We start from the raw sequence: 17,365 nt of genomic DNA, 5'->3' as shown, positions 1-17,365 counted from the left end.
GACACACCGCATCCTCATTTTTCTTTGTTCATGTTACATACATTATAGCTTTTTGGAACTGCAGTGAGAGACTCACAAGATTTATAAGAATTTTCCTTTGAAGTAAAACTGATTGGAAGGAATTAAATGAAACTGTCATTAGCATTTGCTTTACATGAAAAATGTAAGGGCTTTAACTGAATACAAACAAAATAAGTGACAAAAAGTTTTTCCATTATTTTTAACTATCCATTATTAGGTCCTGCTTGTTTGTTTTGGTTTGTTTTTGTTTTTTGTTTTTTGTTTTTTGTTCTTTGTTTTGGGGATTTTTTCAAAGAGCTCAGTATTTTCAAAGAAAAAAAAAAAATCCATCCATCTCTAGTTCTCTATTCCCTGTTTCAAAAAATGTCTACCCATATTTCATACAATGCCTTTCACTTTGACTTCTATAATAATTGAATTAAAAAAAACACAGAAGGAGTATCTTTGAAATGAGTTAGAATGATGTAGTCTTATACAGGGGTTTATTCCCTTTAGTCGAGAGCATTATCTAACACAGAGCCTAGATGACAAGAAATCTCATTCCCGATGGATGTTTTAAAGATTTGGTTCTCTTCTCAAAGTTTTTAGTAGCAGTCACATTAATGAGCATTCTTATTGAGATTCCTACACAAAGAAGATATTTATATAAAAATATACATTAACTATCAGATTAATGGTCTCTCTGCAATACTGTTTCTTATGTGTAGGAAATGTTTCTCTGACTTGACAGGAATGATTCTCTCATCCACACCAACTTTGTTATCCAAGGATTACAATCTTGGAGATGCAAATATGCAAAAGCTACATACTGCCAGGCATAAAAATGAAATAGAAGGAAAGGGGAGACAGTGTTACCACACAATATGAGCACCATCAAAGGGACAGTAAGCAAAGGGACCACAATGATGCATACAGAGAAATATCAATTATTAGCCACAGGATATTTAGGATACTGATGATAGAAAGACTAAAAGGAAAATAATTAAATAGATTTTCTTTTTTGGGGGGGGAAGGGGTGTGTGTGTGTGTGTGCTAAAAATAAGCTAATTTGCTTCCATAAAACCTGAAATGTACTCTAGCTTTCATCAAAGACTTGGTATAACTCAGATTTTACTTTTTAACATATTTACATTACTGTCATTTATCCTCTGATGGAACTATAAAAAATACATAAATTTATGCTATCTAAAATCACATGTAAATTAAATTACCCAGATTTGTGATATGGATAACTACTGCTCAGAGAGTATCTAAATGTTTAACTGATTAACCTTAAAACCTAATGAAATGACTAAGATTGGATGCTTACCTCCACATAAAATTAATGGAGAAAGTAAAGATCTTACATGAGCTGAAGCCTATCTTTAAGTTCTTCAGTTTTGCTACAGAAATTGGATCACTGGCATGAAACTAAACCTAGTGAAGATGCACATCAGAGTCAGATACAGGAGGAGCTCCCTGGTACTAAACTACAACTACAAATAAAATAACTTTTCATTCATGACACAGGAAGGGAAGGTTCTGTATGAGGCATTTTAGTTGGATATATAAAATCAAGCAGTGTGAATGCCTTCCAGAAGGAATACTTTTTGAGACTCCACAGTTAACTGTTTTTTTATAGACTGGTAAAGTTCATTATTACATGCTTGCCATTCAAACTAGAAAGCTACAAGCAGGAATGTGATGAACACTGGAAGATAAATATGCACAAGTACATATTATTCCTAACATTATATCCTAGCATGATATAATATTATTATATGTTAGTGCTACCTAAAAAGGAAAGAATCAATGATACGTGAAGAGCTGTTCTGCTGAGATCTGCATTTTTGCTGAACTTTGTTGTGACCTTGAATGCAAATCAATCTGTGATGCATGTATCCTAAAGATTTATTGCTGTGGTTTGCTCCAATCTTTTCTTAATAAACTGAGTTAAAAATAACTCAGACAGCTCATTAGTTATAGCACAATACATTTTCCCCTTAATTTCAGGGATGGCAAATGTCTTCATTATTCTTAAAGCAACATGTGCTGTGTAATACCTACCATACCACAAAAATTAATCTAGTCCTCTATGCACCATCTGCTTAAAGAACAACAATCATCTGGTGAAGGATTTATCTTCTGCAGCCTACCTCACACCTATTCCTGCTTTGTGACATCCTTTGCTCCAATAATGTTTGCTTAGTCCTGAGATTTATCTTTCCTTTCCTCTGAGTATTATTTAGAGTTATTAATAAAATCTAAATGATCTTCTTTGCCATATTTGGGCTTTCTACAATATAACTGAAAGGAAACAGTTTAGAGAACTACCTCACTGGAAACTCCATAGCTAAGAAAATTACTGTGGCATTAGCATCAAGTGTTCTATGCAAAGGGATTGTTTTTCTTCAAGGAATTTTCCAGGAAATTGCTATAAAAATAGCATTTCTCTTGATGTTTCCATTCTATAGTAGCACATTTTTGCCAGCTTTTTTTTCCAAGACATTATGTAATACAAAGACTTTTTAATTCTCCATTTTTCAGTGCTTTATACCTAATCAGAGTCAATGATGGCTGTTCCATTTAAATATTAGACAGAAATATGCATTTCTAGGGGTAGAATTAGACTCACTATGCAGCACTGGGATTGTTTCCTTTATCATCAAGCTGTCTGTTTTCTTTGGAAACAGTAACTCTGTTCTGTTCATTACTCACTCTTCTCCCTCACCCAACATTCTGTGGGCAGAAAGACAAACTTCAAAAACAACATAGATAAGAAGCAACTCATTTTACCTAGCGTACCACCCCAGTTACAAGCCTGCTGGAAATATGGCTTTACAATTTATATATATTGAAATACAATTTACAATATACAATTTACAATACAATTTATACATATATATATAAACATTTTATATATATATTTAAAAAAAATACTTCTCCCCTTTCTAAATCTCTGTCATGTCAATAAAGCCCTACCTTATCTTCTAACTTTGACACAACACAGCAGTCCAACTCCATTTCAGTTCCACTTACCAAGCACAGTTTGGAAAATCAGCTTATGTATGAGACCTGCATCATCTCACCTGCCTTGAGCTGGGTATGGAGGGGGTTGTTCCGACAGCTGGAAGAAAGCAGCCTGCCTGGAGGGAGTGTGTGTTGGGCAATATGTAGCATATAGCACCACCTGATTTACATTCCTCCTTTCGTGGCTATTGGAAACACTCAATAGAAACAGCAGTAAGCACAAGATCAAAGTATAAGTGAGAGTTGAACTACCCAGAACTCAGTTTTTACGGAAAAAAATCAGCCTATATTTAGGCCTGTATAATGTTACTAGGATACTGACATTGTAAGGAACTTGGATGCTAAGCTTAAAAACTGTTTGAGTCATGAAGGTGTATTGATCTGTCAGATCTTACCTGAAATTGAAAGTCCAGAGGTCTAGCAGGCAGCTTAACTCAGATGAAGATTTGAAGAAAAATAAATCTGTTCAAGTAAACAAAAGAAGCGAGAGAACAAATTAGTTATTATTGTTTGCATTTAATTTGGGCATCTTTGGAAGAACATGTCTCTTCTCAAAATATTGCACATTGCACATAATTGATTGAACTTGCCCAAACTAACACAAATATCTTTTACCACTCTCTAAGAAGAAAGTTTAACTGTGAGACCACTTTACTGTAGGCATTTTGCCCCCAGCTCATATTACACAAATTGTAGTTAAACACTGCTGCACATTAAGGAATGCGAACAATGTGTTCATACACGAAATGACTGTTGACTTAGCTAGGAGTTTGTCACCAACATTAACAAAATTGCATGATTTTAAAGCTGATAAAGACCATTTCTTTCATATGCAAACTCTGGGCATTCTTTTCAGAGTTACCTGAAAGATGAAGTTTTGCAGAATAAAACATTTTATTTGGCTCATCTTCCTTCAAACCTTATCAAAATAATTTATATTAGGACAATAATGGATGATGTGCTTCTATTTTACCAGGTATTTCCATGACTTTAACAGTCAAGGCTCCAGGAAAAAAAATACCTAAATATGATTAAGGATACAGCAGACTCCTATAATAGTGGTAAAGTATGCTGCCATCTAAGAACATGCAGGAACAGTTTTGCAATGATGAACTGCCACTTAAAGAGGGAGATTAATTTCTTTAAAGCACTAATTCTGTGCCACATATGATTCTCAGTGTCACATACAAAATTCCTTTGATCCTAGCTGGGGTTAGGTATTACTCTGGGTGCATTCTAGCCCCTTGTAAATAAGCTCATCTCTTTTGCAGACATGCTTACATGGTCATGATGCAAAGACGAATTGTTAGCTCAGGCTTTGTACAGTCCTGCATGGCTGCCAGATGAAAACTGGCTTGCAGCCCAGTATCTTGAAAAATATGTGAAGCCACTCTGCAATTGTGTGTATTTGACTTCATAGATGTATCTCATCTCCTTCTTTGTTGAATTAAAGTGACACCAAATTAATAGTTTCAACTTCTTCCACAAGTCTATCCCTACAGAATGCTGAAAAATAGTCCTTTTATTCAAACTTCATTCCATTAGATGCAATAATACATTGAAAGGGATTTGAGGCTACTGACCCTCTGAGTTCAAAACCTACCACCTGCTAAGTAGTTTAGAGATTTCAGACATGAGAATCCATCTATTTATGTTTTAATGTTGTACTTCACATAATAATACTGTGCACCTTCCAAGAAAGGAGGTCTGGAAATAATTAGCATTTTCAAAACACACTAAGAATACAAAATCCTAGGTAAATATGTAAAGAGCAAACAGATAATACTAAAAGGTATGCTGTTGCTTTCTGTCCAGTCATCATCTGAGGATATAAGTAGACCCAACCTGTGAGCTTGAAAACTTTCAATTAAAAGCAACATACTTTCTGAAGGATATGTGGAAATGGGTCCATAAAGGCCTAAATGATAAAACTTATAGCAAATTGTAGTATGCAAAACTGAAGCCACAGATCTTTTCAGTGCTAAAAGGCTGAATTTTGTCTACATGTATATGAACAATCTGATTTTCACTTCAATTTACAATTGGTTTTCTTAGTTCTGACTTTATCCCCAGTGGATATTAATGCAGACAAACTCTTAACTTCACATCTACATCTTCTGCTGTCACAGAGAGATATCATGCCTCTGGGTACTTGTGACCTTTCTTACATTATGAAGAAAGTAACATAATATAGATAGCATTGAGACTAATGCTAATATCAACTGTGAATTATGAAAGAATCTGAAATGAACAACCATTTAAAATCATATAACATGGGAACTTCCTAACACACTCTCAGAGCAGAGTAATGGTAGATAAAAACCTCATAGACCAGGTTATAGCCGAATTGCAGATGAGCAGACAGGTACAAGTATTACATGAAAAGAGCATACAACCTCCTAACTGAAAATTATGGTCAAGAATTGAGTCAGAACAAATACAGCACACAACATCCTGCCTGTCAATCTCTTCCCAAAGGCACTTCAGATATAAGTAGGCTGCAACATGAATAAATCTTTCTGCTAGCTTCCTGCTACTTCTAAGAAGGATGGTGGCCCCCCATTGCATGGCCACACATAGCTTGCCATGGGGTCAACATCCATATGATCCTGTAATGGAGGACACCTGCATTATAATCACTGAACAAATCACTGAACAGTCTATAGGATTCTATGAAGCCTGTCTTAGTAAAAAAAAAAAAACAAACAACACAAAACCATAAATCCATACCTCTTTCTCCAAGGTCTTATCACTTAACTACTAGCTGCTTAGCATCAGCTCACTACTATTTTAAGATTATTTCTGGCAACATGGTAAAGTAAGAAAAACATGTGCAAGCTGTCTACAGGCATACTACAGATAAAAGAAAACTGGTTCCTGAATGGGTCTCAAGCATTATTATATTTGTAGGTACTGTAAAGGCAGAGGCTATAGCAGTGGAACTCTTCAACTAGCAAAAAGCTGCAAGTTGAGTAACTATTTGCTTTTTATTCAATCAAATACAATGCAATACACACTATTACCAAAAAGGGTTAATTCAACTTGTGTGGAAAATTCCTTGGTATATCATTACAACCCGTGTGTTTGAATCCAATGGCAAATGGACTAGCATCTGAAGTAAATCCAATCAACAAAAACCTTAAAATAAGTATTAATTACCAGACATATCATACTCTTTGGAGAGTACAAGCTGTGCCCAACAAGTGAAGACATTTTTTATTTAAATATTTTTTACTATTTTTTTGTCTTAGTATCTGGAATTGCTGGACATAATGGGCAGCTGAAGACCAAGAAGAAACATCACAAGGATCTTTCAGAGCCATTAATTGAGAGCACTGAATGATTTAACGCAGGTTTTTAAGACCAAAGATATCTTTTTATACTTACATTACTTCATTAGTTTCCAGAAAAATATGTAAGGAACATCTGGTAGGAGCATAAAGGACTGTAATGCCTTCTAAGGAGTCATGGTTTATGTGAAAAAAACACTACATTTTTTCCATGAGGCATATAATCAGAAAGCATGGCTTAAACATCACCCCCACACTGAATGGAAAATGTGTACAGACCTCAAGAAGAAGGATCAGTAGGCCTCTGTGAATTAGAAAGACCAGGCAGCATGGTTACATTAGTTAACAAAATGTGTCTGGAAAGATGAATGCTAAGAAGATCTTGAAGTCATAAAGGGAAGTACTCTAACTCATCCTAGATTTAAAATTCCAGATTCATCCAATTTGCAGTAGTCCGTAATGCCAAATATACACGTCAGCAGTTGAACAAACTGATGAGCCAGTTAGACATAAAGCAGTAACTGACAGAGAGTGCAAATCCAATCAGAGATATCAGACATTCAGTTACATAACTTGACTGTTGACCACTGCAGAGATCCTCAAGATATGCAGTCCCTATTTATTGGCATTGTGATTCATATTAAACTTCTGTAGCATTTTTAAATTTAAATGTTGGCTATTATATCACATTTCTGGAATGTACAGATATACATAGTCATAAAAGAATAATTTTAATAAAAACTTTACAGGTTTGTCTTTTGAATGAATTGTATTATCCAGCTACTTGTGGCAGTCAGAATTTAAATCCTAAGCTTAATTTAGAGTTGATTGAACAGATATTAAGAGTGATCATCGTAAAACTGACTGGTCTTACTGTTTTGAGAACTCAAGTAACTATTAAGTCCTTTATCAACAATGTTTGGAAAGCTTTTTCATGTTAAATGAGAATTCAATATCGTGTAATGTAGCGCTATCATTTATAGAACATAGCATTATAACGTACCTTTTTAAGAGCACCATATAACATAAACTTTCAATTAAGCATTTTGAGCATCACAAAAGCTTTTAATCACCTGTTTTCAACTTCTCTGCACTTTAAAAGGCTCTGAGGAATACAGATACTCAAAAACATAATTATACTAGCCAATTATGGAAATTAAGTTAGCACTATGGAAGCATGACATTTCCATTCACATCTTCCATTTTTTTCTTTCATAGAAGGAAAAACCTGTTTTATTTTCACACTGAATATGCTGTCTACTCTATATGCTTCATTCATTAGTTCTCTGAAGAACATTATCATGTCTGTTAAATAGCATTTCTGGGCCAGTTTTACAGCTATATGTCAGAAAGAAACTAAAAGACATGTTCTCACTGGATTATTAGGCAAGTTGATCACATATTCAATACTTAAAAGGTTAGAAATTATGTGATATTTTGCAATTACAAATACTCTATGGCTCCTCTATATTCAGCTTGTCAAATCTTTTCAAGGATGAAATGCGATTAATCATTCTTTTTTAAAAATGCATTCACCTGCAATGTCCAAAGGAGATTAGCTATTTTCTTTATGTGTCAGTTTATCTCAGGCTTTTATTCTTTTGCGTGTCTTCCTCCTTTTCATGTATCGCCATAAAATTATGCTTGGAAAGTACTGGAAATGTTACCATCATTTAGATAATAACTTCAAAGAGTATTCCTCCTTGTAAGCTTTACATTATTACCTAAAATTACTGTTCTATAGCATGAAATCACCAAGTTTGCAAAAAGTCTATTATGCACCTTATACCAGCTTCATTCAAGAGATTCTAAGATGCTGGTGATGTGTGAAATTATATAAACAGGTTCACTAAAAATATCTGTCAACATCAAAAACAACTCAGATGTACCAGAAGCCATATTTAGGGATCCAACGGAGTAAAATATTATTATGTTTAGCTGAAACAATTGCAAAAGAACAATTTTGCTAACCTTATTTACTGCTTTAAACCATGGTAACAGAATTCAGTATTTATTAACTTACTTTTCTTTTTACCCCATCGAACATACATAACATACATCCTTTCTGGACAATCTCTGTCTTTACATTATGGATTCCATACACTCATCTGTGTAGTATGTGGTGTATAAGTAAGAAATAAACGTATGTGACACAGGAAAAATTACTGTTTCCTGTTGTATTCTAGCAGTACCCAGGAAGTACCTCCCTTACACTGGAGAAAACTCCCTTTACACTGGACACAAGACAAAAAGGTAGTAATGCCAAGCCTCTATTGCACTCCTGCAAAATAACCACCCCACTTTTGGAAATCCATAACTAGGGATTAATTAAAAGAGAATTGTTAAAGAAACTGAGGATTCAGACCCACAAGTTGTCAAAACTTAACAGTCATACACCAACTGAGCACAGTAACAGCATATGAAATATATGTTCAGCAGAATTTAGTGCAAAATGAGACAAAGACAAATGGGAATCCTGCAGATGAGTACCAGATGACAAGGCATGCCGAGAAAGTGGAAAACTGAGATCTTGGAAAAAACTCTGCAATCCATGGGAAAACAGCAATTCTATAAAGCTGGAATTGCTAAATTAATGTGTTTTTTTTTTCAATTAATGTTAATCTGTAGCTTCATACTGAAAAGAGCCATAATACAAAGTCAGCTATTAACTCTCTATCATTATACATCCATCTATAAATATGACACAGCATACGCCTGAGCTTTGACACAACTTGCTGATATATGCTTGCTTTTAGAAAGGCCATTCATTTATTTACACAGGAAACCACCAGTCAGGTCTGACAAACATAAGAAATGCTTTTCAAATCAGGCTAATGATTTGTTTACCCCAGAAAGGAAAAACATTGGCCTCAGTGGTAAATAATACTTCATCAAGTTGCCAAATTATTCTTTGCATTTAGCAGAGAAATGGGAATTAGTCCAAAGTTGTAGTTCTAGTCCTCTGTATAAATAATTTATTACACATATTCAAGCCTTCCATGATGGGCTTCAGAAAAAATAATGATGCACACACAACTACATACATCTAAAATTCAAAACTAACAGATTTTTCTATTTGCTAGACCTGAAGACAAGTGGAAATTACATTAGCACCTGAATATATCTAGTCACACAAATATACGGGTGCAAATATCACCCTGCAAGTTTACAGATGAGAAAAATACTATTTTGAAAAATGGTTATGACGACAAAAAATAAAGTTACTTTAGAGGCCATAGAAACAGGAAACAAGGTTTATAGAATAAGAATTTCATTATAAGTTTTACTCTTACAGGAGTATCTGAGAAAGAAAATTCCAGTTCTAAGCCTCACTCTCAGCAGACTGAGGATTTAGAGTAGCATCATTAAGCACATGGTCAGCCACTGCTTTCTGTTAATTCCATATACCAACTTCCTTACCATGATCCTTCCAGAAGGTAATTTTAGACTGAAATACCAAGACGGGAAGAAAAGAATAACACTTAGCTTGTGGTACTGTTGTTATTCAAATTTTTTACAATAGATCCCAGTTTGTTTTACCACTACTGACCAACCATTTATCGATGAAAACCAGAATGGAGATACATATATTACATTCCTATATTACAAAAAGCTTGTACTGAGAAACAAACAAATTTTGTTAATGTCATATTTAAACATCAAATATTTCAAATCCTAACACAAGATACAAGAAATAAGACTTTAGCAAGACATAAATAACCACCCATCAGTTATGAGACACATTGAGACTGTGTCACCTCTCAAATATCATTACCAGTACTGAATTTCTGCTGGGTTTAAAATCAGATCTTTCAAATAGCTTTCCCTGGGGAACTTCCAGAGAAAAAGTCTTAGAAAAGATCTTGAAGCAGAAACGGATGACGAAGTCAGCAAAAGCACTGTGCCAGATGCAGTGAACACTTAATTTTCAGTGTAGCTCCCAAACCTGTACTTTAGATCTTTAAAACCCCTATTCAGATACTACTTTTCCTTGAGGCAGTGCTCTGAGCATATAAACAGGAAGTACTGCTTCCCCTTTTGTGTAATTTAGTAGTGTTTACATAGAACAGAGAAAGATTCAACACATCTTTTGACTGAGGATTTCTATCTCATGAAAAGGGCCTTGATCACCAGGCAATAGTCTAGTCTGGAATGACGCGCTCTCCTATAAAAATAGTTTCTCAATATGCAGAATAATTACAGATTAAATAAAAACAGAAATATTTTTACAGGCTTGCAGCTAGAGCACTCAATAGGGAATGGAGAGACCTGAATTCAGATGTCTGCAATGACTAATATTGTACATTCTATGCCAAAGATTCTTTACTGACAGATCAATAAGATGTTTACTTTAACATATGCTTATAGAAATATAATTTTGGGGTGTAACTATAACGATTTAAATAAAACCTAACTATAATCAGTAAGCATCTACATACCTCCAAATCCACCCATCTATTTTATATTCCTGTCTCAGGGTGCAGGTGCATATTTACCTAGAACAAACACAGAAAGAGTCTAATGTCTTGCTAAACACTGATGGTTAACTTCCAGATCATTAAAATACAGAAACTCTACTCATTGAATAACTGTACAATGTTCAGGTTCTTAAGAGTGAGTAGAACTATACTTCAGCGACAAGGACTAATTCCTCACTCATTTCAGTGGTAGCACTTGGTGAAGAATGACACGTTTACATTTAGTTGGCATCCAAAGTAGCCTTGTCACTGAGTCTTTTGATTTAAAAAAGCATTCGATAAGAAATGTAATACCAGAACAAACAACAAACATATTTATAGGTTAACCTTAACTTCTTGACCAGCTTCTTACATAATTATTTCAAGGTTAAAATGCTGAGATCTGGTGCTTAAATAATGTTAATGAGACAGAATATATAATGTATAATGAGTCAAAACCCAAATGGAATGTAATTTGAGAATCCCAAATTTTTAAGACTCAATGCTCAATTCAGAAATCACTCTAATGTTTGAAAGTTTATCAAATTAAGTATAATGAAAAAAATGGAAACCTGTGATGTCGTATTAAACATAATTATCAGGAAATGTTAAAATTAAGTACAGTAATTACTTGAAAATGTCTGATTATGTATTTGCCTATTTCAAATTACTTTGAAGGAAATACTAAGTGCAAGCAAAAGACAGATGTCCTCCTGGAGATGTAGCTCACTTTAAATGACAGTGTCTTCATTCCAGCTACTAGAGAGCACAAAGACACACTCGTTTCATGACAAAGGGATAGGCATTTTTAATTTTACTTTTAATTATCATTTGAAGCAATACACTGAAAAAGATATTAAAGAGTGAATTTAAAATCTTCAAAAGAACTTACATATGTAGCTTCTGAAGAGATTTAGTGAAGAGACTTTTTCAAGTGCCTTGAGTATTTGAACCTGCCTCTAAAACAATTCTGTCACTAGAGCCATGGACAGAGACCCTTAAAAGACGGAAAGCACATTTTAAAAATTAGATGATTAGGTGGTATTTCCCAAATCTGTGTTCAGTCATAGTAGGTTTTAGTATATTATTTCCACCATATTGGCTGACAACATTTGGTATTTCTAGTGCTAGATTGCTTAACATATTACTGCAAATACACAGTTTTCAAAGCACTAATAAATAAAATTGCATATCCCTTAATGGTTGAGCAAAGAGGATAGCACAGAGCATACAGATTAAAAAGACATGACACAGAGACTGTGAGCATGAGCTGTCAGTAAATATGATCAAGTATCTTTTAACCGTATCTTTGAGAAACTGAGTTCCTTTGGACTTACAACCTTTGCTTTCAAATCATCAATTAAATACTGAACAACATTCCAGTAACAGTAGGAATCCAACAATAAAAAAAAAACAAAAAAACAGTGGTGCTGCCTAATATCTATCTCTATGTCCTCCATGACACTCCATCCATGCTTAAATAGTTCCTGATCACAGAATCACAGAACAGTTGTTCAAAGGGACCTTGGATATACCCTAATCCAACTTTGCTTTCAAGAAGGGTCACCAATCACAGGTTGTCCAAGACAATATCCAAGCAAGTTTTGAGTATCACCAAGGATGATGACTCTACAACCAGCCTGGTTAAACTGCTCTCAGTGTTCAAACACCCTCACAGAAAAAAGTATTTTCTTATGTTCTGATGGAATTTCTTGTGCTTCACTTTGTTCACACTGATACTCGTTCTGTCACTGGACACCATGGAGAAGAGTCTGGCTCTATTGTCTTTATTTCCTCCCACTGGGTATTTATACACATTGAAAGGATCCCTCCTGAGCCTTCCCTTCACCAGATTAAACAGGCTCAAGTTTCTCAGTTTCTGTGACAGATGCTCCAGTTCCTTCACCATCTTTGTGGTCTTTACTTGACTCACCCCATTATTTTTATGTCTCCTTTTTACTGGGAAGGCCAGCACTACAGATGTGGACGTGCCTAAGTAGAGCAGAGCTGAGTAAAGGAGAACAATCACCTCACTTGACTTGCCAGCAATGCTCTTCCTAATGCAGCCCAAGAGGCTGCTTGAGTGGCTAGTTGCTAGACAGTACTATTAGTTTATGGTCAGTTACTTATCCACCAGTACCTTCTCTGTACAGCTGCTTTCCAGACAGTTAGCAACCTGTACTAGCACAGAGGGATCCTCCTCCCCAGATGCAAAACTTGGCATTCCCCTTTGTTGAACTTTATGAGAGTCCTCTCTGTCCATTTATCCAGTTTTTCAAGGTACCTGTGAACGGCAACACAACCCTCTGGTTTACCAACCACTCCTCCCCATACTGTATTGCCTGAAATAGTGGAAAATGTTGACAATGATCCTACTACCTCTCACTATGTCTATTTTGGCACTAATTTTTTGCTTCTTTGGACAGCTAAAAATTTTTTATCAGTTATATCACATGTCAGAAGACACTTTGAAGATCTATTCTGATACAATAATAGTAAAAAATAGTAAGAAGTGTGCATGGCTCATTTGCAGTGTTATCAAGGGACTTTGGGAAGTGCATATTCTAACTACACTGTATAGGACACAAAGTAAAAACGATGGGCACATATAGTATTAAAAATCTTTCCAAAAAGAGGCTACCAAAAATAAAAAGCATACAGAAGTTTCAAGCCTGCACAAAGCATTATAATGCTAATGAGGTTTTGCACCATTTATAGAAACCTCAGAAAAATTAAGCCCGGCAGGGGTCTGTGCTGTCATTAGCTACATGACCAGGGTAATACCCAGTAGCAGTAACACCACCAGCTTTGATGTAACCAGGTTGTTATAGCAAAATACCATCTGGTATTTTCCCTTGTTACTTCATAAATGACATTTGTATGCTGTAGCTACTTTAATAACCTATTCTGAAAAGGTGAGAACACTAAGCAGATGTTGGGTCAAAATAAATTGTTCATATCGCATAGATTTCAGACAGGCAAATTAGATCTTTAAATTATTTTCTCCTCCTAATGTTTCTATACTGTAAATGCAAAGAATAATAAAAAGCCACAAAACCAAAACAAAGAAACAAACAAAACCAAAACAAAGAAAGAAACAAACAAACAAATACCCACAAAACACCAAAACCCAAAGCAAAACGTAATAGCTGCATATTTAGAAACAGACATGAAATTACATTCTTGGAATCATAACAACGCATTTTGAAGGTGCTTCTATGGAGGATACTTTTTATACAGAAAAAAATGTTTAAACTAATTTGTGGATTGGTTGCAGGCATTTTTTTGTGCACAGCTATGTGCTACTGTGTCAAGACAGATGTAAGGTACAACCTTGTGCTTTTTTTCCTGAACAGATATACAAATATAGTGCATTTACTGCAAATGTTCCTGCCTGCTAAGGAAAAACTTCATATCACCACCTGTCCATGAACATCAATCAAATATACTTCATGGTAAGAGTTTCTGAAGAAAGTGACGAATTATTAAAACATTAGATATGGTCTCAAGAAGCAAAATGCCTCTGGTGCCAAACTTTGAGGACTCTGATTTTAATACCTCAGCATGGCTGTTGCTTTTCAAATGTATTTATAGTTAAGTAAAAAAAATCTGTAAGACGCACTTTGATACAAACACTGCTGTATAACCACAGCCTGTCTTCAAAAGCATTTCATGTTCTTGGAGAATCTTGAAACACCATATATCGCTTAGAGAATCTTCTGGCCCACAAGACACATGCCACTAAACAAGATCAGGCTTGTAAAAAGGGGGAAATAAGTATTCTTGAACACCACTCTAAATTTTAATCCCCCACCTGAATATATATATTACATTGCTAAAAACTGCAATTCACATTTCTAACTTGTACTTCTGTTGTTCCCATTATCAACAACGGCACTATTGATTCAAGTTGCATTTCTTCCTTTAAAAAGGCAGAATGTTGTAGCTGCTGCATTAGTCATACTGACAGGACTAGTTCTGTTAAATTTACATAGAAGCAAATTAGCATAGCAATAAAGCACTTGGCTGACAGAGGACTTCAATTTTGGTCATCTGTATCACAACTATGTGGTGATAGCCAAAGTCATTCCTATTCTTTTTTACTCTGCCCCACTTCCTGTGCATTGTCTATTTAGGTTGCAAACTTCCTAAACCTAAGACTGGTTTTTTTCATATCTGTCTTCATATCAGTGAAGCCAAAAAGAGAATCTTAACCTAGGGTATGATCTTCGGATACTATATTCATCTAAGAATCAGCAATAACACAGAATATTAAAAATAATGTAGAAGGCTTTGATTAGGGAACTTTCTGTAAAATTCCCGTGTTGGCAACTGAAAGATGTGAAAAAATTTTGAAATATTACTAAGGCACGAAATAGCTCATATGCACATAATGTAGTTATAAATCCATAGTGTACACCAAAGCTCTTTTGAAGGAAATTAAAGAGGGTATGGGCATAGCTGACAGCTTTCATGGGAGCTGGGTAGCAGTTGTATGCGTGTTAAGAGAGGCTGGTTATTCATTCCTCAATTAAGATGACTATTGTTGAAGATAACCTGAAGAATTAAATAGATTTCATACCCAAAGAACATTGTCAACATAAAATTAAAGTATGTTTCAGAAAGAAAAGAAAAAAATGCAATCAGTGAAGTCCAATCCCTCTCCCTGTCCCTGCAAAGCAAAAACTGCCATGTGACAACAATAATTCAAAGCATTCACTTTGCTTTCAGCTATTTTTAAAGTTTGTGACTACTTCAACAAAGTGATAAATAGGAAAGTCAAAAGTATTCCACAATCAGTTAACCTTGGTAAAGAATGCAGAGTGTGGGGAAAACCTTCCACTGATATTTTTCCAAGTACCATAAAGCCGATGACACAGACAAACATATTGTACATATTGTTACATAGAAGCTCTGCATATATGTATAGGCAGCCAAAGTTTGAATTCTCTATTCAACCTATATCCAGTGGTTATCTATCCAAAGAAGGAGCCAAATATATGAAAGAACTTCAAAATATGTTATGCTTCTTACAAATACTATAAAGCAGTCTTAAGGTACTGCAGTCATGTTTTTTTTTTCTGCAAAATTAAATTACTTATAAATATATTTGTACCTATAAAAATAACAAAACCTTTTGTGGTTTTCCATTTGAATATCATCCAAAATAATTATGTAATGTATATGTGATTTTTTTCAACTGCTGTGGTGTCCACTTAGTCTAAACAAATGTTCTACCTGTTCCATCCCCTCAGAATCTTGTGGGGATTTTTCTCCTGGCTTACACAGTTTTTCCATTTCTTTCTAGAAGCTGAACTCCATTATAGCTCAAGCTTTAGAAGGGGAAGTCTCACAACATAACAAGCAATTGTTGCTGCTAAAAGTGGCAGTCATTCACCATTCACCTGCCCCACTCTTTTAGATTGGCTCAGCTACCTTATGAAATCACCTTAAAAGGACAATTACGCCTTTGACCCAATAAAGTTGAGCCCTTAATCCGTATCGTGTAATTTCAGGAACTCAATTACATTGAACTGTTCAACGAACAGTGATCCTAGTCTTTCTTCATTATAAGCCCTTTTCAGTTAATTTATAGTGAAATATTTGGACAGATTGTTACAATTATCTACCTTCTAGTGACTATCAGGAGTTTTTCCTGCAGTTCTGTAAGTGATTCCTATATCTATAGCTCTTTACACTGCAACTTTTCCCTCTACGCTTGCAAAAGTAGTCCTTCAAACTTTTTTTTTTAATATTATGCTTATAATTGCAACTAAATAATTTCTTATTTTTACCATGCTTTTCATTTAGTTTCTGAGAAATGAAATCAAGAAGCTAGGTAAATGAAAGCTTAATTTTAAGTGTCTACACTCACATATTTGGAGTATTTTGTTTACCATTAACTCTCAAGCAGTGACAAGTAAAGAAACCACAAATTTACCCCACAATAAAATTAAAGTATTCCGAGCAGTCTCAGAAAGCAAAACAACACCTTACTGGGTTTAGAACAAAATAAATATTTAACTGTCAAACTGAAGAACTATTAGTTTTATTCTGTCTTAGCCCACATATGATTTTCTTGCTTTAATGTTGCATTACCGTATTTACCACGATACTCCTGAGTCACCTGGCTTTTTCATCTCACTTCAATGAATGTGACAATACCTGCATTCGTTTCAGTTTTGGAGTTTTCACTTCATTTTCAGTGGTAGCCAAAAGACAACAGTGTATCTTTAACAAAGTAGCATTCTTTAAAGACACATCTATGGGCTGTCCTTGAATACTGAAGAACAACCAGCACCTTAATTATCCTGGCGTGTATTGTTCTACGGAGATCTGTTGCTGGTCCATCAACAAAATAAACCTTTAATATTGGTTGAGAGTGTTAAATAAATAACCACTGCCATATACTTGTATTTTCTAACTGTTTAATGGGTTTTCATGTTATTGGGATCACATTCATGTTATTGAGATCACAGTGCAATGAAGTGGTTAATGGAAAATTTCTTTCTGTTTCCCTATACAGTCTTGGCATGAAAATTTCATAATAAGGAAATCTGTAAGAATTGTTTCTCTGGATCATCAGAA

The sequence above is a fragment of the Pezoporus occidentalis genome, unplaced genomic scaffold (genome assembly GCF_034315485.1).
Source record: "Pezoporus occidentalis ecotype Australia unplaced genomic scaffold, CSIRO_AGI_Poc_V1 ctg1, whole genome shotgun sequence".
NCBI lineage: Eukaryota > Metazoa > Chordata > Aves > Psittaciformes > Psittacidae > Pezoporus > Pezoporus occidentalis.
Note: the sequence above shows the minus strand (reverse complement) of the source record.